At 45.2% G+C, this 25,624-nt stretch overlaps 1 long non-coding RNA gene and 1 pseudogene across 1 annotated transcript; both read right to left on the bottom strand.

Moving 5' to 3' along the window:
- Window positions 1–11,186: 11,186 nt before the first annotated feature.
- Window positions 11,187–25,590, bottom strand: LOC136636700 (uncharacterized). The gene is made up of 3 exons (XR_010793542.1): window positions 25,500–25,590; window positions 22,385–22,492; window positions 11,187–11,514 (listed from the first exon to the last, which is right to left on the bottom strand). It is a non-coding gene; the product is annotated as an uncharacterized lncRNA (long non-coding RNA).
- Window positions 21,523–21,639, bottom strand: LOC136637589 (5S ribosomal RNA; annotated as a pseudogene).
- Window positions 25,591–25,624: the final 34 nt, after the last annotated feature.

Genomic DNA, 25,624 nt, shown 5'->3' with positions numbered 1-25,624 from the left:
AATATGAACCTATTGCCTATACTCAATTTAATTGCTTGGAAATTGCGGAAATTACACAATATAGATAGAGGTTCCATAGTGAGCTGCTCTGAGTATAGCTAGACCTGCCTGTAAGCACCCCTTTAACATGGTACACTGTACCATTTTTTGTACACTGGCAAACGTTTTGTACCATGTTTTGTACACTGGCAAAAGGAAAGACTTAAATCCATTCACACTTAGATGGTCCTGAGACCAAGTTTCCTGGAGCAGGATGAGATCAAACTTTGTTATATAATGAAAATTCTTTGTTTTTACATTTCCCTTTCCAGCCTGTAATGTTCCAGATAGAACTTTTAATTGACTGGGGTATATGTTATCAGTGGCCAGGTCTAGATATGGCCCAGGATTGCTCAGTCAGTCTTCATGATGGACAAATGAGTAAATCAGTGAACATCGTTCTCATGAGGGTACATGAGCTGTGTTGCCAGTGCAACTTTGGGGTGCTGCTGTGCACATTTCCATCAATCTTCATCTAGCCTCTGACCTGTCCCAGCTCTACTCAGTTATTAATATTATTGAAAAGAAATGTTCTCTCCCCCCCCCCCCCATTGGTTTCTCGGTTTCTTTCTCCACTCCTTGTGTAGAATGGACTTGATTCATACCACACAATCTGCCATGGCTCAAACCAGGAAGCAGGATGCACACTCATTGCATTGTGTGGGTCACTGGAAGCAGCTGGGTCAAATCACCTGGGCATGAATCACTTGGCTCTCTTCCCACCTAATCGGAGCCACTGGATTCAGTGCGACTGGGGCTGATGACCTGAAGCAGATGTCATGATTGCATTTGCAGTGGAAGGCAAGGGGGACAAGTTCTCCGCATTCAGGGCAGGCCTCACAAAGATTCACACGGTCAAGCTGGGCACTTGAAAAGGGAAGGCATCTGCTTCCTTCATTCAGTGCCAGCAGAAAGAGAAGAGGAAAGAGTCTCCTCATCCACTTTTGCGGTGACCATTTTAGCATCACAAGGAGAATGGGAAGAAGGAATTAGCTTAGATCTGACTGACACGTTACAACAGACACATGAAGGTGCAGTTTGGGTGTTACTCCTATTTTTGTGTAGCTGCAGTATGGGATTATGACTCCGATCAAGGCCACAATGGGAGGTAGAGGGTACTGTATTTAACACTTTGCCTCTGCACCATTTCCTGCTGAAAAGTGCCTACCCAAAACAGCTTTTTGGGTGCATGAGAGAAGGAAGGGCTTAAAACTGCCCTGGGGCTCTCGCAATCATGCATCTCCAAATTCCCATACAAGCCGCAGAGTTAACTAATAAGGGGAAGCGAAAGCTGAATAAATAAAGTGGCCAATATTTTTCTGATGGTTTCCAAAATGAGCAAACCAGCAGGAGGGCACCTCATTTTGAATGCCTGACTCGTGTTGTCTTTATAAGCCTCGCCTAGCAATTGTTTTCTGCAGCCCGGGAAGATGAATCACCCACCCTAACCAACACACTGATCAACATGGGGTTTATTAGAACCAAGTTCTCATTTAACAATGTCAGGGGTGTATTTATTATTAAGCAGAATGCTCCACACTTTAAATGGAAAGTCATTACTTCTCCTCAGACACTGAGCAGCGTATGCTTATGCAGCCAAGCGGCTGAGAGAGTGTCACAAGAACACAAATCCTCGGTCTCTCTTTCCTTGCTGGACTAGTGGACTATTTTATGTACCTCCAAGAGAGCCCAGAATAAATTTCAGCATGATGCTGTTTTAAAGCAGATCTACATGCACTGGGCTTGTTTCCAATTATTGCCTATGAAAATGAACTAGAAATTATAGTGTCTGAATTTCAAAGAGCTGAATTTCTAAGTTTCTTTTAATTCAATTTTGTTTTTTTGCCAAATAAGACAAAATATATGGGTTCTGTTCACATTATAAATACAAGCAACTTGAATTACTAGCATTGTGTTCATCATTTTCTGGAGGAAACAAAGAAGAAGTGGTTAGATACAAAGGCCATCACTGGTTCAAATGACTGTATGAAAAGACATCTTACGACAGCCAACACTTCATGGCGCTCAAGTGTGTGACATTTTTTAACCTAATGGCACAAGTGTTTTTAATGGAATTTCATGCATACCGATGCAGTCCTGTGTTCAATGGAGCTTATGTGCAGGACATCTGTAACAACCCAATCCTAAATAAATGCCCCCCCGACCACTGATTCAGTTGCACCAATAGAGCATGCTCTGTATCCTGTGGGGGGTGGGGGTAGTCTCAGAGGCCTCCTCAAAGCAAGGGTACATTCCTCCAGGTAAACCTCTGCTTTCCTGATAGGTCTACTTGAACCTGTGCCAGTTCTTTGGCTGGGGCAACTCTGAGTGGACCCAGGCAGGTGACTCAAAACTGGGAAGGGAAATGGGATATTGGCAGAACTGTTGTTGCTGATAATCATCTCCTTCCTGCCCTTGACACCCCCCCCCCATTACTGCCCTGGTCTCTTCCCCATGCTACCTTTTTCCTGGCATCATTCCCCTCTGGTGTCTCCCTTGTGTTTATCTTTGATTGTGAACTCCTAGGATAGGAAATTGTATTTTTTTCTACTGGGACACTGTGTGGCTGGGCCAAAGGGTGGGTAGTTGTCCAGCAGAGGCAACAGGCAGGTGTCAGGGAGGGTGTATGGCCCCTCTGCCAGTGTGCTGCATCAATCAATCCACCACCTGAGGTGCCCAACCTGTCTCATGAACAGGCTGATCCTGGTACCTGCGTCTGCTTCATAAAGCTCTCAAAAGAAAGGAAAGAAGAGCAGGCCACTGAATTCTTATCCCAGCGGAACCAAGGAAATACACCACCTCCATCAGTCTTCATTCTGCTGAGCAGAGGGGGTGTCTGCCTGCTCTCTGTACAGCAAGCGCAATCTCATGGGTGAGGATGCCTGAGTGCCCTCTGACTGACAAGATTCATGAGCGTGCTGGTGAAATGGGCAGCCAGCACTGGCTGCAGACACTCACAATTCCCTTCCCTGGGTGATCTATGAAGGTTTGCGAGGCATCACCTCTACCTGTCTTCACTAGCAAAATGTCAGGAGATGCTCTGAATTATGGCTGGCTGGTTTTCAAACACCGCAAAGTAAAAACATCCTGAGAGCAAGGAGCAGCTGCTACCGGGGGAATCGCCTGGAAGCCGACTCCTGAATGCAGCCTTGCCAGAAAGGGCACAGTGGAGAGGCGCACACGGCTGTCCGCGCTCCCGTTTTTGCTTTGGACCTCAGAGTTCCCTAAAGCCAGGCCTAGGAAGGACAAGACAGTCCCTGAGCAGGCTGAGCCCAGTAACTGGTAGCTGTGGCCTCGATGGTGAGGCTCCCGGCATTTCTACTCATCTGGAGAAGGCAGAAACCAGGAAAGTTGGAAGGGTGGAGAAAGAATGGGCTCAAGGAATTGCTACCACTACTTTGGCTTGTTGGGATTGTTTTCAACCAGGGGACATTTCAGCATGTAGAGCTTTTCTCATCCCTCCATGACAGGCCTCACCGCCCAAATCCCCTCTTTGAGGGACCGGCAAAGGTGATGCACAACCCAACACTGCCCCTAACCCCCTACTGCTGCATACCCCCCTCAACTGCACAGAAGGTGGCAATTCAGCCCCCTACTTCTCAAGTTGCACCTTCTTGCATGACCCCTTTTAACAAAATGTGAAGTGTGGGACCCTTTCTCGTGCGGTCCCTTTCAATGAATCAGGAAGTGTTCAAAGGGACCATATGAGGAAGGAGTGAGGGAAGGCGGTAGAGAAACTGGCTTCATCTGCAGTGGTCTGAAGGGATGTGGTGGCAGGCTTGGGTGAAATGCATCTCGAGGCTGTTTACCTTTGGAACCCACCACTCTAGAGAACCACATCATCTGCCTCCTGGATTGGCTGGCTATGTCCTCTATTGCATGTACAAGTTGACTGTGCCAACCTTTAAAAGTACAAGAGACCTGTCTTTGTTCTATTGACAAAGGGTATAACAGTCCTTACTTCCTGGGCAGCAGGCCTCTTTTATAGCCTGGCCACCAACCTAACCTTCTTTCACCTAGGAAGGAAGTTTTCTGAAATCAGGAAACAGAAGCACATTCATGCACCAGTTTTTGGAGGTGCATGAATGTGAGGAGGACTGCTCACATGGTAAACTGTGCCTGGATACATCTGCATAATCAGATAATTTACTTCTGCACACAGGACATCACTTGTCTGTGGAATCATAAGAACATAAGAACAGCCCATCAGGCCATAGGCCCACCTAGTCCAACTTCCTGTATCTCTCAGCAGCCCACCAAATGCCCCAGGGAGCACACCAGAAAACAAGACACCTGCATCCTGGTGCCCTCCCTTGCACCTGGCATTCTAACATAGCCCATTTCTAAAATGAGGAGGTTGCACATACACATCATGGCTTGTAACACATAATGGATTTTTCCTCCAGAAACTTGTCCAATCCTGCCCATCCTGCAGGCAAGGAGTTCCACATCTTGCGGTAAGGAGTTCCACAGACCGACCACATGCTAAGTAAAGAAATATTTTCTTTTGTCTCCCAACACTCAATTTTAGTGGATGTCACCTGGTTCTGGTGTTATGTGAGAGTGTAAAGAGCATCTCTCTATCTACTTTATCTTTCCCATGCATAATTTTGTATGTCTCAATCATGTCCCCCCTCAGGCATCTCCTTTCTAGATTGAAGAGGCACAAACGCCATAGCCTTTCCTCATAAGGAAGGTGACCCAGCCCAGTAATCATCTTGGTCGCTCTCTTTTGCACCTTTTCCATTTTCACTATGTCCTTTTTGAGATGTGGCGACCAGAACTGGACAAAATACTCCAGGTGTGGCCTTACCATCGATTTGTACAACGGCATTATAATATTAACCATTTTGTTCTCAATACCTTTTCTAAAGATCCCAAGTATAGAATTGGCCTTCTTCACTGCCGCCGCACATTGGGTCGACCTGTCCACCACCACCCCAAGATCTCTCTCCTGATCTGTCACAGGCAGCTTATTAGCCTATATGTGAAGTTTTGATTTTTTGCCCCAATGTGCATGACTTTAAACTTACTTACATTGAAACGCATCTGCCATTTTGCTGCCCATTCTGCCAGTCTGAAGAGATCCTTCTGGAGCTCCTCACAATCACTTCTGGTCTTCACCACTCGGAAAAGTTTGTTGTCATCTGCAAACTTAGCCACCTCACTGCTCAACCCTGTCTCCAGGTCATTTATGTAGAGGTTGAAAAGCACCAGTCCCAGGACAGAACCTTGGGGCACACCGTTTTTCACCTCTCTCCATTGTGAAAATTGCCCATTGACACCCACTCTCTGTTTCCTGGTCTTCAACCAGGTCTCAGTCCAAGAGAGGACCTGTCCTCTAATTCCCTGACTGTGGAGTATTTTCAGTAGCCTTTGTTGAGTGACCGTGTCAAACGCTTCTGACAGTCCAGATATATAATGTCTATGGGTTCTACCACATCCACATGCCTGTTGACCTTTTCAAAGAATTCTATAAGGTTCGTGAGGCAAGACTTACCCTTATAGAAGCCATGCTGATTCTCCCTCAGCAAGGCCTGTTCATCTATGTGTTTTGAGATTCTATCTTTGATGAGGCATTCTACCATCTTACCCAGTATAGATGTTAGGCTGACTGGCCTACAGTTTCCCGGGTCCCCCCTCTTTCCCTTTTTAAAGATTGGTATGACATTTGCTGTCCTCCAATCCTCTGGCACCATGGCCATTTTGAGGGACAAGTTGTATATTTTAGTCAAGACATCAGCAACTTCACTCTTCAATTCCTTAATAACTCTTGGGTGGATGCCATCAGGGCCCGGTGACTTATTGATCTTTAATTTATCAATGAGGTCTGAAACATCTTCTCTTTTAACCTCTATCTGATTTAACTCCTCGGTCAGGAGGGGCTGTTTGGGCAGTGATATCTGCCCGAGGTCTTCTGCCGTGAAGACAGATGCAAAGAACTCATTCAATTTCTCTGCCATCTCTAAGTCTCCTTTGATCTCCCCTTTTCTTCCCTCACCATCCAGAGGGCCAACCGCCTCTCTGGCAGGTTTCCTGCTTCTAACATATTTGGAGAAGCTTTTATTATTCCCCTTAATGTTGCTGGCCATGCGTTCCTCATAGTCTCGCTTGGCCTCCATCCATCTATTTTAGTTTTGTAGAATCATTTCATTTTTGTTTATGAAATAAATTTCATAAACAGCAGTATTTGCCCGAGGTCTTCAATGAACCCAATGGCTCAGTAACATTTTCATCTCTAACCAGGTCCTGAGTACCACACAATATTAAATCCACCTGTCCTCTGGTGGGCTCCATGACTAGCTGCTCTAAGGCACAGTCATTTAACATGTCAAGAAATCTGGTCTCCTTTTCATTGCCGTGAGGTGTACTGATGGCCACTAGCTTGAATGACTTTGAAGGCAGATTGGACAAATTCATGGGGGACAGGCCTTTCAACAGCTTCTAGTTATAATGTCTATGTTCTGCCTCCAGATCTAGCAGCAGTGTGCCTCTGAATATCAGATGCAGGGAAGCAGTGGGGGAGAGAGAAGTAAGACTTTCTTTTCTGCTTGTGGTGGGAAACAGCACGCTGGATTAGATGATGATGATGATGATGATGATTATTATTATTATTACCCCGCCTTTCTCCCCGAAGGGACTCAAGGCAGCTTACAAAACAAGGTTAAAACAAGTTAAAAACAATTTAAAAGCAGATAAAAACATAACATATCATAAAAACAGTAGATGGCCTGACCCTGAAGGGCTTATCTTATGTTCATTTTGTCAGTCTGTACCTTATTACAGATGTTCACATATTCCATTCAACAGAGGTGCAAACTGTGTACAGTGTTCTGCAAAAACAAACCCATGTATGGTTATTAATGTGGAAATCCATATCCATGTCCAGACAGACGTTCTGTCCCTGGGTGCAGCAAAATGAGTGAGCTGCCCTTTTGTCCTCGCAAGGTAGAGTGCCATTATACACAAGAAGATTAGTGCAGAGAAATAGCCACCTGCCCAAAGTAACACAAAAATGATTCTGTTAAAAACAATTTGAAATAAAAAATACATTTATAACTCTTTGGCTTAACTTTATAAAACTGCAAGAGCAAAAAGCAATAGAGGTCACTAGATCAGTGTTTCTCAAACTGTGGGTTGGGACCCACTAGCCAATGGCATTCATTTCATTTCAATATTTTATTTTTAATATATTAGACTTGATGTTCCCATGGTATATGACTGCATACAGACCTGTCCTTTTAACAAGCTGCTATGTATATTCTTTTAACAGTGATAATAAATGGGACTTAACTCCTGGGCAAGCGTGGGAGGGATTGCAGCCTAGGATTAGGAAAAATTTTCCTGCTTGATGATGTCACTTCCGGTCATGACATCACTTTCAGTGGGTCCTGACAGATTTTCATTCTAACCTGGGTCTAAATGTGTGAGAACCACTGCACTAGATCAGGGGTGTCCAAAGTTTTTGGCAGGAGGGCCACATCATCTCTCTGACACTGTGTCGGGGGCCGGGGGTGGGGGAAAGAATTAATTTACATTTAAAATTTGAATAAATTTACATAGGTTTACATAAATGAATATGTTAAAGATGAACTTATATGAATGAATGAAGGTCTTGCAATAGCTCAAGGCCTACAAAAGGCCTTGCACAAAGCAAGGCTGGCCTTTCCTTTGCTGCCACTACTGCATCACAGACGTGAAACAACAAGCAGTGGAGGGAGCCCTCATCCCACAGCTCACGCAAGAGGTCAACCAGTTGCCTTCACGCTGAGAGCAGTTGCTGTGGGCCAGTGCGTGCTCCAACAAATCTCTGGAGGGCCAGAAGCTCACTGGAGACTGGGGGCTCCCTGAGGGCTGCATTGAGAGACCTTGAGGGCCGCAAGTGGCCCCAGGGCTGGGGTTTGGGCACCCCTGCACTAGATATTAGAAATCTGCTTAAACAGACAGGTTTTCAACATCCACCTACAAGTGGTCAGAGAAGGAGTGGGACCAATTTCTCCAGGAAGGAGAAAGCATTCCAAAGCTTCAAGGTCACCATTAAGCCCCCTCCTCCCACCATCATTCCTAACTTCCTGCTGCCTCTCTTATTATGATGGGATATTAAGCCGGACTTTTGAAGCTGATCTTAGATTCACATGGGAGAATGGGTTTCTTGAAGCATCTTGACCCTAGGCCATTAAGAGTATTAAAGGTTTAGATGGGCACTTTAAATTGAACCCAGAAACCAGTAGTCTGAAGCTGAGACAGATCAGATTCATGCAGAGTCACCAAGATCATATTCTGCCCATGCAGCTTTTCCCCCTCTGCCCATCCTCAGCATTGCTTCAACAATTACACAATTTCACATGGAAGACAATGGCATGAAATAGTCATGTGTAACAACCATCCTAGAGGGAGGGAAGATTTCTTTGTCATGTGTGCATGCAGGGCACAAATTCAGAGAAGTCAGAAACACGCACACTCCCAGCACATACACACACATGTTAGATCATCGCATGTGATTATCACTGTCCAGGTTTCATAGCATTAATTTCTTGTAGGCAGTAGTTCCAAAACTTTTTTGACTGGCAGCTCCCTTGACCTCCTGGGCTATTGGCCATGGCTCCCCATTTGAGCTACAATCCTATACATTGTATAGGGTGGCAAGTTTTTGTGAGGATAACGCAGCTCCCCTGCCTGATTTCCATGGCTCCCCAAAGAGCCATGGCTCACAGTTTGGGAATTACTACTTGTAGGAATTGTTTAACGTGAGTGGCCCTCATTGTCACATGATCTGTTTGTTCCTATTCAGAGTACTTCTCTCCTCCCCATTACTCTCTAGTAGCCTGTTTGTTTTCACATGTGAGCATTTATTTCTGTAATATATCCAGACTTCTTGTAAAGCCTCTACTACTATCCAGTTCTAAAGCCAGACCTGCCACTATCACAACAGGAGTAGCTGTGGTCTAGCCATGATCAACACTGCTTGCACTTTGAGAGCTTGGAGTTGAGCCATGCATAATCTTTACATTAATTATATCATTACTGTTTAATTGCAGCAATTACTATTCACATCACTTTCTCTGGAGCCATCACTGTCATTACATGGCCTTCCAGTTTAAGTAAACACCATCACTCATGTTGCCAATTCACCATCCAGCAATGGCTGTCCCCTGACACAAATCTCAAATCTACATCTGCGCAACAGCAAACATGGATTTTTCAAACAGCATGTCACATTGTCCACTGACATGCGCCCACACAACCATCTCACACAAACACGAGAGAAAAGTGTGTGACTTGCTTTTCTGTAAAGATCATGACATGTGCTCATCTGCAAACACTATGGCAAAGGTGTATGTGTGGAAGTGGGTCTTATGAAGCAAAAATCAACAAATGAAATGTTTCCTACATAGAAATATATGTGGCTTTTAAATTCTGTTCAAGCGCACCTGTCCATAGAAAAGCCCTAGTTTCACCCTAACTATTCATTTATATCCCTCTAAAGCATGGGTCTCCAAACCCCGGCCTGGGGCCAGATGTGGCCCGCGGCAAGCCTCTATCCAGCCCGCGGCCAGCCTCTTGTCCTCTTGTCTTCTGGCCCACTTGGCCAAATATGACTGGAACTGTACTCTGGTTGTGTCTGGAGGGTGTTCTAAGGGACAGAGAGGTTGAATGAATGAGCCCATTCATTCATTTATTCATTCGTCTAAGTTCCATCTCTAATTTATTGATATAAATTTTATATTTAAATTTTTTCCAGCCCTCAACACCATGCCAGATATTTGATGCGGCCCTCTGGCCAAAATGTTTGGAGACCCCAGCTCTAAAGCAGTGGTTCCCAACCTTTAAGAGCCTGCAGACCACTGAGGCAAAAGTCGGAATTGTTATGTACCACATGCCATCCCCCCACTGCACACAAAAATGAAATTAGATTTGCAATAGTTAAAGATTTATTCGAGATTTATTTTTTATAGAAAAGATTTGTGGGTTGCTGCTTTTGTTGCTGGCTGTGGGCAGTCCATTCTCCACTCGCTCTGGTGGTCCATGGAGAAGTGATTCCTGAGTGAGTGCCCCCCTACGGACTACCAGGGAGAGCAGAGAATGGACTACCTACAGCCAACACTATGGTGCTGGTTGTGGCTGTGGGAGGTCCATTCTCTGCCTTTTCTGGTGCTCCATGGGGCACACTTGCTTGGCAAGACACTGGAAGTGATCAAATATTTTTTTTTTTTTGAGACCTCAGAGACCACTTCTCAGGGTCTCACAAATGACCTTTGGTCTGTGGACTACAGGTTGGAAACCAGTGCTCTAAAGAAACACTCTGAGATTTCATGCGGCATTGCTTACTGTCATATTCAGACAACCAAGTGGCTGACCTTCTCAGCCTTGTGCCTGGGAACAAAGGTCCGAGATGGTGCACCCCTGCAGGATGCTGCCATCCGCCCATGTGCAAATCCTCCCTCACTCACCTGAGGCTCATAGAGCCTCATGCGACCACAGGCTGCATAGAGGAAGCTTCCTGGGGCTTTAAACTGTGCTTCTGGAAAATCAGAAGCACAGTTTCTGACCCCATCAGGAGCCTCAGAGAGGCTTCTGCGGGGTCCTAATAGCTCACGCCTGGGGCATTTGCCCCATCATCCTGAATGGAAGGTCCACTACTGGGACAACCTGCAACCAAAGCTTTTAAATAAACTAGGTTTGCCAAGTCACCAGGAAAAAAGAAATAACTGTCTGGTTTGCATCTGTACCTTTAACTGCTGCTTAATTTGCAAAAATCAGCAGCTGAAATTTTGGGGCCTGTGTTGCATATCACCTGCTAAGTTCTGAAGATCAAACTGCCATTGAAAGCACAGGAATAGGGGCCAGTAAAAAAAAAAAAAAGCGTGCCAACTCTACAATAAAACAATAAGAGGCAATTAAAAAAAAAACAACCTTCTGTATATCAGTTGTTTGCTTTCTTTTATCAGTTGTTGGGCCTTTCCTCTAATGCAGTCAGATGCTGTTGCCATTTTCCTGTACTGCATCCATCAGACAGCAAACCTGTGCATTTATCAGACAGCAAACCTGTGGGAGATCATTATCTAGTGGCAATCTTCTTTATTCCATTACCATTATCTCTTAAATAAGGGTCAACCATGCAGCTGACTGGGGAGGATTTCGGGATGCTAAGAAGTGTGTGGAATTGCTTTCAGGAAAAGGTTGTACCTCTGGAACAGTCTTTTCATCTACAACCATTTTAATTGCAGTTTGCAAATTATGGAGCCACAAGCATTACACTGGAGTTTTCTTTATGCCAGCAATTGTTCCGCTGAGAATTCCTCTTATTGCCATTGCTGAATTCATTAGAAGCTTGCTTACACAGACGTTCGAGCAACATTGCTGCTGATCCGTGCGCCGCTTGGTGGGATGATGTCACTGCAAGGATAATGGTAACTTCAGAGTCCTGGAGCACTTTCTCACATTGTTCTTGCATGTCGGAAGTGAGGGGGTTTCCTGAGAAAAACCGAATTACAGAACTGGAGTCATTGCATTAAGTTATCCAGGGACGAACACTTGTGCCACACATAACCAGTTTTAAAACTGCCATTGTTCAGTGACAGTGGTTACCCGCTGTACAGATAATTGCAGAACAAACCCAATATTCTGGTTGACACCCTTTCTAATTACATCTCACCTTCATTAGGCTATTAAAGTGATAAATGCTGGCAATTACATTGAACCCAAGTGAAAACACTCCATCTGTGACATGCAACTGATGACAACATGAGTTATTTGCCCAGGAGCAGTGCACAGTGCGCTGCCAACACAGGGAGTAAATGCGCAAACAAAACAGGCAATCTTGGCTGATGAGATGGCTGATGATTCTACATTTCATTGCTGGGGTCATACACTTTTTCTGGACACATCATTCCACTGCATGCAAGTGGCAGGTTCTTTTCTAGTTAATTAACCCCAAATGGAAGGGATGAAGTAACTGTAGAGCATCTGGGAGGACTGCCTGTTAAATAAGGTTTTGAATATTACATTCAAAAGCTGCCTCAGATGCTCATTTCCTTTTAAGTCTCTAAAACAAAAGGGCAACCAGCAACTTAAGACTGGGCACTGGCCCTGCTGAGAGCAATTGCCAGGTAGCTCACATGGTCATTTGCTTCTTCACATAAGTACCCATGGAGAACTCTTGACCAGTTGATGCCCTTAATCTCGTGGAGAAACTATGTGCACACTAAGCTCTAAGCAGATGTAGCCAGCAACAATTTCCATGGTCATAAGAACAGGCCACAGTGACCCACATAGAGCACCGGTGGCAAGTCAGCTAGCCTTCTGGAAGTGTGTTGGTGTGCATACAAAACATGCAACCAGGCATCTGAGTGGACTGAAGGAATGTTGTTGTCTCATATGGAGAGGGGCCATGTTAAAAGTACACCATACTTAAGTCATTTAGGATTCTGTAGGTAGCAAACAACACCTTGACTTATGCAGAGTAGTAAGAAACCTTGGCCATGGACCTCTTGTCACCAGTTCCTGAGAGGATTCTTGAAGCAGCCTTCCTCTAACTCCCCAGGGGTAACTGAAATCCTTTGTGGTCTGAGAAAGGCAATAAAAGTTCAGACCATGAAACTTTAGTCACCTGCTCCTGAGAATCTATCAAGGGCCAGAGACAACATTGTTTTTTAAATTATAATATTTGTTTTAATCTTGTAAATGGTCTTCAGTGTCTTTGTCAAGACAGAAAGGAAGTATATACATACTCTAAACCAGTGATTTTCAACCTTTTTCATCTCATGGCACACTGCCAAGGCACTAAAATGGTCAAGGCACACCACCAGGTTTTTGATAATTGCCAAGGCACACCATGCTGCCAGTGGGGGCCCACATCTCCCATTGGCCCTATTAAAAAATGACCTTCCCCCGAATTCCTGTGGCACACCTGTGGACCACTCACAGCACACCAGTGTGCCATGGAACAGTGGTTGAAAATGGCTGCTCCAGACACACACACACAGTACTGATGTGTACACACACACAGTACAGAGCTAGATGGACAAATGTTCTGACAGGGAAACTTCATGTGTTCATTCATTCACAACGATTGAATACCTTTTCAAATATTGCAAGCATTCATGTGCTCTGACAGCCCTGCAACAGGCTTCCCATAATGCCCCCTGCCTGCCTCCTGATGGCCCATGGGACACTACCACCATCACTGGTACTGAGGGTTCAGGGGTTGGCCTGGCAATGGAACCTCTTGAGGGGCATGGCCCATCTGACAGTGGCCAACCCCAACACCACCTCACAAAGATTGACAAGTATCGGAATGTTGCGTGCTTCCATCAATATGTACCAAGTGTAGCCATTTACACTCAGTGTAAGCAACTTGTAAGCAGTGTAGGCTTTCTTTGGCAGCTATGCATTTGTTAAAACAGTTATCAGAATTCTTCAGTCTCTTCAGTAATAACACTCAACGTGTTATTAGTGTGAACATTCTTCACATTTCTTAAAAAAAAAATCACATAAGACTGTGATTGCGTAAATCACTCCCTCCCCCAGGGTCCATTTACAAAGTCAGACTAAGGTTGAAGACCAGGAAGGAAGTTACTGAGCATAAGTATTTTACTTTGCAGATCCTTTTGAATAAGATCAGATCCAAATCACCTGTTCAAAAAGTCATAATCAGAGCTCACTGGTCAGTGGCACCTTGTTCCTGATAAAATGATTTCATGTAGATTTGCAGGGCAACTCCTGTTTATATACTAATGAAAGAAGGGAATAGATGCTGAGAGATGGCTGATAGCCCAGCTGAGACTAGAGAAGGTCCATCAAGAAACAAAAGGCTTTATATTAACTGCTTGCTTAGTGCACAAATTGCACTTAAAAGACCATAACTAAGGACAATCAGCAGGACTGCATTCAAAAAGTGCATTTGCGTTCCATTTCTCTGAAAAGAGAGCAGTCAAGCAACAGGGAAAAAGCCCCAGCTTCAGTCTATTTTCTGCCAGAGGTTGCTCTTTTCCCTGTTCTATGCAACTTGTTGAGACTAGTTGATGGTTTGGCTGCTCCTGCTCAGCTCCACCTAAGATAGGCAGGAAGATACCGATCTGACAAGGAGTGCAGAGAACATACAGAAACATGTTACCCAGTTTATCCAGCCTCTCAAAGACACTCATCTTTTTATAGTAGATCCACCTGTTGCTCACTTCTGCTGTAAGAACCGGCTGACAAGAGGTGTTGACTTCCCCAGAAAAGAAGGGTGGTAATTGCACAGGTGCACGCAACAAAGTCCCAACCCATTTATCTTTTGAAGAGAAGCTATTTTGAAAGTGAGAAATTCTAAACTGAGAAGCAGCCAGTGCTTAATCCTTTACCTCCTGACTGGTTTTTTCTGCTACATATCCCTCCCAAGCCTACCCCAGAATAGGGGTTTCCTACCCCAGAATACACCCCGCCCAGGTACATATATTGCTTGAAAAATAAGATTTGGGGTGTTTGGGCTGGAGTGGCAAATGTCTGGCAGGTAAAGGGTTAAGCACTGCCCTCCAGATGCCTCTTGGCAGCCACCCACCCAAATCTGCTTTGGCTTTGAGAAAAAATGCCATTGGGTTTTCATTGTGTGCACTTGCGCATAATGGGTCATTTGTTCCTAGGAAGCCACTTCAAAATGACCTCTAGAACAAAGTCAAATTGTGTCATACATGGATGAAGTAGGAGAGATGTAATGGGATGGAACACCTTTTCCTCCTTCTGTGATACTTGTACCTGATGATAATTTATAACAAGAAGCTTATTGGCAAATAAAGAGGATCACCCTTTATTCCACTTTCAGTAATTTGACCCTCTTCTTGCCCAAGCGTATCACTCTTTATGTGCATTTGCTTTGCTTTCCCATCTGCTTTCACTTGGGTTTTTTATGACATCATAACCTCTTTGAAAATTACAAACCATGAAAAGTGTTCTGTTAGGCATGGCTGAGAGCCAGTGGAAGTGCTGAGGAGAAAACCACTAAGGAAACTCAGATACCCAGCAGGAAGAGTGTAAAATCTATTGAAAATAGACCAAATGCTGTCTGAATTTCTGGATGGTCATTACAGGAATGATCCCCACACTCAGACACCATATTTGTGGGGCTGAGGTGACTGAAGATATTTCTTAATTGCTTCTTAATAAGCAATTAAGATCCAAATGGCAGTTTTTGGATAGAATTAGAGATTCCACCAAAGTTCTTCCAAAGCCATCCTAGAAGCAAACCCACCTGTTTCAGAAATTGGCAAATGGAAGTCAGTCTGAACCTTGTTGCCATTAATAAACTATGGGTTCAATTCTATCCAATTTTCCTGTCCTGATGCTGCCGTGCCAATGGGGCATGCACCCTGCAGTGGGAGGACAGGGCTACACTGCAGCTGCTTCAGTGCTGGAAAGTTGGATAGGACTGGGAGCTCAGCCTTCTGGAATGGAAATTGGGTCAATTTGAGATTTTTCTTAGTTGGCCCATGTGTAGATTTATGTTCAAGACACTTTCATTTCTCTATCTGTCACCCGGGCCGTGCCTGGGTATCAGGGCTCTTCTCAATAGTAGGGGTCTCCTCGGGAGTTAGGGACTCCTCAGGAGTAAGAATTTAGCAATTACTGCCTGGATCTGACCCCTGCGCAAGGGAACTCCCAGGGAGATCTCCCCGAGATCTCAGGTGATCCCAGGCCAGTCACATGGCTGGAAGGGGTGGGACCGGCTGGGCTGGCTGCTGGGCTCATAAGGAGCCCTGCAACCATGGCAAGAGGTCACTCCTCCTTGGGCTCCTGCTTAGGGAGGACGGCACAGGGGAGCAAGGGAAATCCCTGCCCTGTTGCCATTCCCTGGCCTGGGGCACCTGACTCCCAACTCTGCCCACCGACTGGACTGCTACACTCCAAGAGCCAAAGCTGTATCAGTCCACAGGGCCTGCCAACAATCTAGCATCTCAAGGGCATTTGCACCTTGCTACTTACCTGTGCCTTGGCAATGCTGCTGGTCTTACTAAAGCCTGTGTTGGTGGGGAGTTGCTGTGATGTAACAAGGCCCCCCTAATGAATGTAAAATCCATAACTCGAGTAAACTGTCTTTCCTGACCTCTTGTCCAGCCTCCATGTCTCCTGCCACAGTGGGGTAAGTCAAAGAGGGCCCTCAGCAGCAGGGAAGAAGCTCCACCCCTAGGGGAGGAGGGATGGGCCCTGTCCATGGACATCACACCATCTTACACAAGTGCAGGATGGATCCTTCTCACAAGCTTAATCCTGAACTGTCTGTCATCATCACCATTCTACCTAATGGCCACAGCTTTGCTTTTTGTTGTCTGTTGATGGGTATCCCTAAGGCAAGAGCAGAGAGGATGTTCCTGCCTCCCAGGCAATCTAGTAAACACAACAAAGGAGTTGCAAATCTCAGCCATCTGTTTGTTGAAGGGGACTGGCCACTAAAGGGGGACAATGTGAGCATGTATATGCCGTGGAAGGCAGAGGTTCAGTGTGCCATCAGTACAGGAATTGTCCCAGAAACCTGGTGTCCATCCCAAGTAGACCGGTAGTTTAATCAACAATCTCCTCTTCCGCAAGCTTTGGCTTGCCAACAGCAATAGGATAGTTCCAGGAAAAGGAGTTTTATTTGCTTTTGTGGTGCAAATCGTATCTAGATTCAGAGTGGCATATACAATTACTGATCATCCGGGTTGTCAAGCGAGTCAAGTGTGGTTTCACTTGAGTAGAGTCACAAGTCTCTGCCCTTGAGACTTGACTTGGGAGGTGAGTGGGACAGACTGTGTGAGAGTGGGGACAGAAGCAGCAAGAGGGCGCAGCGGCTGGGAAGCTTACCAGTATGACCCAATCCTTTGCAGCCTGCTCAGAAATAGTCCCATTTTGGCAGTTGTTCAATGAGGCTTCCTCCTCCCAAGTAACAATGGAGCCCAAAGGAGCCAGGAGAGTGGAAAGTGTGATCACTATGAATCACGTCCACCTGGCTTCTCCTTTTCCCCCCTCCCTGGTTCTCCTGTCAATTCTAAGGCAAGAACCCCCTTCAGCTCCTCCTTCTACCCTACCTTATCCAAAGAAACAAATCAGACTACCCATCCTTCATCCAATAACCATCAAGATGGACAAGAGAACCCACTCTTGCCTCCCCCCAGCTCAATGCAAAACCAAAACATTAACCCTTCCTTGCCTCCTGGCTGCAATTACTTTGCTGCTCACCCGGTCTGAATGATGGCCCCATGAGGTCTTTCACTCTGCAAAAAAGTAAGCAAGCACACCCAGGTACAGACAGACTTGAGTCTGCATGTGTGGGGACTGAGTGCCATGTCAGTGGCCTCAAACTCCAGTTAATGCCCGAGTCATTGCCGGTGACTCAAGCCTGCACAAGTCAGTGAAAAATATTTTTTTTGAAACTTGGACTCGAGTCACCCGACTCGAATTCCCATCCCTGTTGATAACTTCTATTGCAGATTTTCCTTTATGATTGCTTTATTTACTTATGTCACATGTCAGTATAGCTTTTTTGAATCTATATATCAGCAGTGGCATGACCTAAAATGCTGCCTGGTACCTCCCCAGGTGTGCTGCTTGTGCACATTTTTTTTTTAAAAAAGCAGCCACTTACTGTATTCCTCATGCAGTTTATTCAGTTGTGGGAGTGCAAGACAGCACAAATAAAGGAGCTCCTTTGTTCACATGGTTCTGCACTTCAGCGTTTGAAGAAACCACATGAGGAGCAGGGCAGAAAGGTGGGGGATTCACTTTCTGCTTACTTTTAGTGGGTGGAAAGCAGGTCAGTGTGGACTGCATCCACAGCAGGCTGGAGAGAGGTGATTGCAGACTTGGGGTGAAGGGCACCCCAATCTGCTGTCCTCTCACCACCCCCCTCTGCAGTCTACAACTGATGCAACCCATATCTCTTCATCTAATGGATGGTTTGCCCCTATATTATGCTGAGGGCAATGGTCAAATCACATGTCTACAATGAAGAAGCAGATCCTCAAGGCCTGGCCTGTGGCCTCTCTGAAGAGTCTGAGAGAAAACAGAACCGAGAGAGGGCTTCTTGTAGGATAACACCCACATCTGCATCTCGCAATTTGCCAGCCAGAGCCTGCTCAGCCAAATAAGAGGGAAACAAAGAGATACCTGTTTGGCTCATCAGACCAGTGATATTACAGGAATGGGCTTGAGCATGACTTTCATCTGTTTGGGGGAAAAGGAAGTGCAACAGAGTTGAACTCACCGTATTTGCTTTGGACTCGTTAATGTTTGAGAATGGTTGCATGTGAATGATCATCAGGGAGCATTTCCCATATCGGAAACACACACACACACACACAATGGCATTGCGAGGGAATGCGGGGATGTGTGGACTGCACTATGTGATGTACTCAGGGTGTGTGTGCGTGCGACACCACCAACGGCCAAAATTGTGAAATCATGGTATTTGTCCAGTAATACCAACCTGTTATATCATTCAGCGTGGAATTTCATGCATAATGCAATGAAACAAACTGTTTAAAAATATGTACTTTAGCAAAAGTTGTGGCCACATAACCTGAAACGGAAAACACAACTGCCTTCTGTAACAAAAAAAACAAAAAAAAAGGATTTTCTTAACTTAAAACTAACCAATGAGACGGATTTTTTCTGAGAGCCAATGAGGTGCGGTACAGCAGGGAACCAATAATGTGTCAGCTCTCATTTCCATGGATCAGAGCTAATACTAGAACTTTTATTCAGTTGTGTGAGTGCCATCAGATTGGCCACTTTTTTGTTGCTACTGATTTGTTGGGTAACCTGAACTGTTATCTATTAAAATAAATAAATAAAGTTGATGGGGGCGACACCAACCCTAGTGATGCCACTGTGTTTAGGCTGTGCACATGATACTGTAATTCTGTATGGTCTGGTACAGGAGAAGGTCCATTATGGGGCTGACGCAATTAGCTCTTGCACCAGGTGATGCAAACCATAGTGATGCCTCTGCACACACACATCTCCTCTTGAACTGTTATGCGTATGGACAAATACACAGTGATTGGCTTGTGTGTGCCTGTGGGGGAGGGGGAGTCATGTATGCACAGCCATGGTATCTGGCTACATGACAAGGGAGGACGCTTGGCAGATTTATCAGTGATAGACAACCATGCATACAAATGAACCCGGAATTGTTGCTTACTTGCATTCCTAATGTAGTAAGGGCCCAATCCTATCCCACTTTCCAGCACTGATGCAGCTGCAGTGCAGCCCTGAAGTAAGGGAGCAAATGTTCCCATACCTTGAGGAGGCCTCCGTGACTCCCCTTCACCACAGGATGCAGCACATACCCTCTTGGCACAGCTGCATCAGTGCTGGAAAGCTGGATAGGACTGGGCCCTTAGGGGACTAATGCAGGATTGGCCCAAGTTTTCCTGACATCTGAGGTGGCATGCTAAATGCTGCCCCCTGGCCTGATGATGTGCCAGCCTCTGCTCCTCCCACTCTCCAGTGTTCTAACTCAGCACTCTCCTCCCCTCTACATTTCCTCTTCCTCTCTGTCCGCCTCTTCCTTTTTCAATCCAGGGAATGGTAGGAAAAGGAGGAGCAGTGGAGGCAAGAGGGCAGGCAGAGACTGGTGTCCCCCCCCCCACCCCATCAATTTTCTGCCTGCAGTGACTGCTTCAATTGGCCTCATGGATGTGCTGGCCCTCACCCAACAGCTGGCATGGACACAGACATGGATGTTCCGGCACTTCTGGAACTCTCCATCACCAGATGGAGTAACAGCCAAGTTTAAAAAGAAATCAGAAAATATATTGGAAGACTGGAAAAACTGTTCGTGACCAGGATCCTTTTTAATGTGTAGGATATCCCAAATTGTCCATGACCAGGACAGAATGGCACAGGCAAGTATGGTTTGTCAGGAAGTGGTTCCATCAAAACATCATGGACCATCTCTGGACACTGCTGAAAACAGCCTGCTTTATTGGCTGAACTACCACTTTGATCCAGCCTGTGTGTTCTTTCTCCCTTCTGTTTCTCTAAACAGCTAAGGCAGGGCTTTTCAAACTGGGGTGTCGCGATACCCCAGCCTGCAGGCCCTGCCCCCTGCCCCCTTAAGGGGCGGGGGCAGCCTGGAGGCAGGGAGGAGGCAGCAGCGCAATCCCCAGGATCGCGCCACTGCCTTCCCCCGCTGCCTCCCCCCTCCCGCCCATGCAAGAACTTAGTGGCTCTCAAACTCTCCCAGAGAGTTTGAGAACCACTGAGCTAAGGGAAAAAGAAAAAGAAAAAACAACAACACATGCAGTATAAAAGCCATTCGGGCTGCCTGTCTCAGGAAAACTCACCATGGACTTCATAGCTCACCATTAATAAGAACAGTCTTTGTGTGCTTTGTGCTGCTATTAGGGAAGCAGAAAGGTCTGCCAGAGCCGGGGAAGGCAATTCTTTGTTCCTGGAAGCTGATCCATCTCAGGCTGTTGCATTTCCTCCTCAATACCATTTCCCATCACTCATTAGAACATGTATTGGGGAGAAAGCACATTACCACCTGACTCTCTGGTTAATGGCTACAGGAGTTCAGCTTTGGTAGCACGTAAAATGTAGCAAATTACATCCAGGAAGGGAAGCAAATAAGAGTTTAAAGTGCCTTTTCAATAACATCACATCATAGTATATATGGCAAGACAGGAGTGGTAGAAAATCTTGCTCTCATTGAAATCAAGGTGAATTTAACAATATATGCGTCCAAAAGATAACTGCACAAGAAGGTACCTACCACAGTATCTGTTACGATGTACTTACTAAAATAGGGTACCTTGTACAGTCAAATGCTCCCCACCAGCAGTCAGGAGCAGCACCACTGGCAGTAACTGAATCACACACATCCAGAAGTGCAGATAGGTTCCACATTGATGCTCAGGTTGGTGAACATAAGAACAGCCCCACTGGATCAGGCCATAGGCCCATCTAGTCCAGCCTCCTGCATCCCACAGTGGCCCACCAAATGCCCCAGGGAGCACACCAGACAACAAGAGACCTGAATCCTGGTGCCCTCCCTTGCATCTGACATAGCCCATTCCTGTTCGCCTTCCAGTCACCACCCCCTTAGTATGCAGCGCAACCTCCATTGGTGTAGCTCCATGACACAGGCAGGGGATAGGAACAGGCTGCTAATTTTTAAAAATTAATAATTTTGTCACAGTGTAGTAGTAGTTCTCTTGTAGCACTCTAGTATGCCCTGGTGTGCTGTTTTTGAATCACTAGAGTAGCACCTGGCATTTTGAAGAGGTAGGCTTTGAATGATTGGACTGAGATTGATAGGGTGACATGGGGTGCAAATATACTCTCCTGACTGCACCCCCATTATCCCAATTTCAGTCATGAGAACTCAAGTTGTTAAATTAACAGCATTATTTCTGTGTAGTCTTAGTGCCATTTTAAAGACAATTTAAATGAGGCTTTCACTTACCTGGATACAGGTTCAACGTTGGTTGGCAACCTTCAGTCTCAAAAGACTATGGTATAAGCCTACAGCACCCGGTATTCCCAGGCAGTCTCCCATCCAAGTACTAACCAGGCCTGACCCTGCTTAGCTTCCAAGATCAGACGAGATCAGGCATGTGCAGGGTAATAGTTGCTTGTTATACATGGATTTTTTATACACGGATTTGACTCAACACAAATGGCCACTGCAAATGAGAAGGAATGTGCTGACCCCTGAAGAAGGGGGAAATTGCATTCCTTTAAAATAGGGGTCTCCAAACCTCAGCCTGGGGGCCAGATGCGGCCCATGGCGAGCCTCTATCCGGCCCACGGCCAGCCTCTTGTCCCCTGAAAGCCTCTGGCCCACTTGGCCGAACATGACTGGAACTGTGCTCTGGTTGTGTCTGGAGGGTTGCGTTTAGTCTGAAGGGCCAGAGAGGTTGAATGAATGAGCCCATTCATTCATTTATTCACTCATCTAAGTTCCATCTCTTGATTTATTTACATACATTTTATATTTAAATTTTTTTTCTGGCCCTCAACACCGTGCCAGATGTTTGATGCAGCCATCTGGTCCAAAAGTTTGGAGACCCCTGCTTTAAAATCACAGTTTAAAAAAACTGTTTTTCTTACTTTTGTAGAGAGACAGTCATGCAAGAGATGATGATGATGAGATGATTAAAACTATTTATATACCACTTTTCAACAAAAGTTCACAAAGCGGTTTACAGAGAAAAATCAAATAACTAATGGCTCCCTGTCCCAAAAGGGCTCACAATCTAAAATGATGCAAAAGAAACCCAGTAGACAGCCACTAGAAAAGACACCGCTGGGGTGAGGAGAGCCAGTTACTCTCCCCCTGCTAAATAAAAGAGGAGCACCCACTTGAAAAAGTGCCACTTACCCAATTAGTAAGGGTTCATCCCAATTAGCAAGGGTGGTAATTCTTCAGCTGACTCAGGCAAAGGCAAACGTAAGGGGTCATTTGCATTTCCAGTTGCTGACTGCCTCTCTACAACAGTAAGAAAAGCTGTTTTTAAACCACAGTTGTAAAGGGATGCACTTTTTAATTTTTTTAAATTTGCTTTTACTTAACACATTTTTTGGTATCAGTAGGAAGTCCCAGAATCAAACCCCTGTGAATGTTGAGACATGACCTTGTTAGGGGCAAGAAACCTGGAAGTGGGTCTTTAAATCTATTTTTCCACGTTTTTATATCCACTGATTTTTTTTATCCACTAAGGGTTCTGGAACGGAACCCTAGCAGATAATGAGACACAACCTGTATTTTATTTTTAGGGTTTTACTAACCCGCTCCTCCCCCCCTGGATCTTCTGGATAATAAGCTCTTAAAGGTCACCCTCTGCTTATAAACTGGAAGACAGAAACAGTAGTAAAATTATCAAGCCAATGCACGCATCAGTCCAGAAACATGTATTCCAAAGTTCACAACAAATGTCCATGTTATTGTGAACAATTAATTTTGGAAAAGAACTCTGAGAATTTTGTGGCCTGTATTTCAGCAGCCAAAAAGGCAGACGTGCTGGTAGAATAACTGGAGATACGTAATTTAATCACAGCACAAGCATTGGTCACATCTGTCTCAAATTAATGGCACTGAATTAAGCTCCAGGTTTTTGTGTTAGTGGTAGCCTTAAACTTTGGTTGTAGAAAGGAAAACTCACATTTTGTGAAAATAAAAGTTGTCTGTTTTATTCACCACACCACATCATTTTGCTACTAACTTAGCATAAACACTACCTCTCTCTCATAAGTCTATTGTTCTCATAATTCTATTCCTCCTTTCCATAAAGTACCAATGGAGGCAGTCAAAGTCCTGGAGTGCTGTCTGAAGGCAGATGGGACCTGGATGAAAGTTAATAAGCTGACTAAACTCAGACAAGTCCTTCTGATTCAATAATCCACTACTTGGGTATTAGAATGGTGCCTCATGCTGGATGGGGTTGCACTCCCCCCAAAGTAGACCCACCTGGATTCACTGCTGCTCTTGGATAGTGGTGGCTGTGGCCCTGGGGTCTTTTCTCAGCTTCAGCTGGTGAGTCAGCAGTGGATCTGGCTACAGCGGTCCACCTCTCAGTTACATCACGCTTAGATTATTGTAACACACTCTACATGGGGCTGTCCCTGAAGACGGTTCAGGAATTGCAGCTGGTTCAGAATGTGGCAGCTGATGTGGTTACTGAAGCTAAGCAGTTTGATTCTTTTGGGCAACCGGCCAGTGACTGCACTGGCTGCCGATCCATTTCCAGGCCCAATTCAAGGTGCCTATAAAAGCCCTATACAGGCTGGGATCAGGGCGTGGTTGAGATAGTCTACTCTCATACAGTCCAGCTGGGAACTCTTTGGGTTCTGCTAAGAGTTTCACTGCCGTCCAAGGTAAAGGCGGTGGCAACAAGAAACAGGGCCTTCTCTGTTGTGGCACCGCATCTCTGAAACATCTTTGATCAGCTCCTTCTGTGGAGTAGGTTTGATGAGGCTTAAAACATTTTTATGTCAACTAGCTTTTGGTGGCAAGGGTAGATGTTTATTGTCATGTTATTTATGTACTTTATATTTTAATGTATTTTATAATTTAGATGTGTTTTGATGTTGTGAGCCATCTTGGGTATCCTAAGAGGAGAAATGGAATGAAGGAGGGATTTTAACTTGGAAAAATGCAACATCCTCATTGTTTTGTTGCTGAGAATAGTTCACTGGGTTTGAGAAATTAACTGAGATTTAAAAACTGGTGACAATGACGAAGCCTCAAAGGCCTCCATTTCACACACCAGATTACTTGTGCAGTTGCAATGGTATTCATTACTAGCTGCTCAAATGTGTTATGCACCTTCTTTATGCACTGTCAAACTGCTGTCGCAGTGCAGCCCAGAGGTTGCTGATGTTAATTGCATGGATATAAATTATATTAAAGAAGTCCAAATTCTTCATTTAGAATAAGTAATTCATCAGGCATTTGTGCCTCAGCCTCTGTCCTTCTCTCTCATGCATTCTTCTCCTTGCTAACTCCAGTCCACATCTTCTTATTTGCTAGTAGTTGCTAATTTGCTTAGTAGCTACCTAAGGGTCAAATCCTATCCAGCTTTCCAGTCCTGGTGCAGCTGCAGTGCAGCCCCTAAGCAAGGGAACAAATGTTCCCTAACCTTGTGGAGGCCTCCATGACTACTATTATATATGCAAGTTATGCAGGATCAAAATCCTGCATAACTGATTGTCCCAGACTTATGGCTGGCCAATTGGGTGATGGATCAAAATCCTACCATCCAACAGGCCCTCTAGTTAATGTTTCAATTGCACCAATCATAGGGAGTCTGGGCGGAGCTAAAGGATATAAAAGCCATCATTTTATCCACTAATATTTTATTGTATATGTTTGGTTTTACAGTGTATGTTGCCCTGGGAGTATGGTACTGAGGGCAGCTTGTAAAGTGACTCAACTGCAAGCAAGCAAACAAACCTGAAGGCAAATGGAAGTTTTTGCCCAATGGGCAGTGCTACTTTGCTTGCCCTTGCTTGCTCACGTATGTATGTAGTCATCTCTGATTAGCAAAGTAGCATCATTACATCATCACTCTGTGACCCCCAACATTGGGGACAAAAATTAAACTGAAAATATGACTCTAAAATGATAGCGGAGCATGAAACGTGACACATTGTATGGCAGTGAACAGATGAATACACGTGAATTTTCACAACATTAAGATTGGGGGAGGGGAGATGTGGAGCCCCATCCAAATTTAAAACAAAAAGTGCATTCACGCAACGCAGCCCGAGCATTTTGAAACCGCTGCGTCAACGGACACATCAGTATAAGCCATCTACAGAAAAGCTGACAGTCACAAAATGGTGTCATGCTGCACTAAGTGAATCCCCTGCCAGGCTGCTGACGGGGCTTTCTAATCAACTTTGCAATGAATATTTCTTAAATCATGTTAATCCCCCCGTTTAAGCAGAGATATCGGTTCCAGACAATGAATCACAACACCTGGAGGGGAATATACCTGCCATTTCCCCAGAGAGCCGGTGATTAACGGAGCGCACATGCTGTCAGGCTGAGCTGGCAGTGCTGGTGTTTATCACCTCAGAGCTCCTTGCCTGGTGGAGGAGGCCGTGCTTCACACTCCTG

The sequence above is a fragment of the Tiliqua scincoides genome, chromosome 1, assembly GCF_035046505.1.
Source record: "Tiliqua scincoides isolate rTilSci1 chromosome 1, rTilSci1.hap2, whole genome shotgun sequence".
Lineage (NCBI taxonomy): Eukaryota > Metazoa > Chordata > Lepidosauria > Squamata > Scincidae > Tiliqua > Tiliqua scincoides.
The sequence above is the reverse complement of the archived record's forward strand: the minus strand, read 5'-3'. Positions and strand labels throughout refer to the sequence as shown.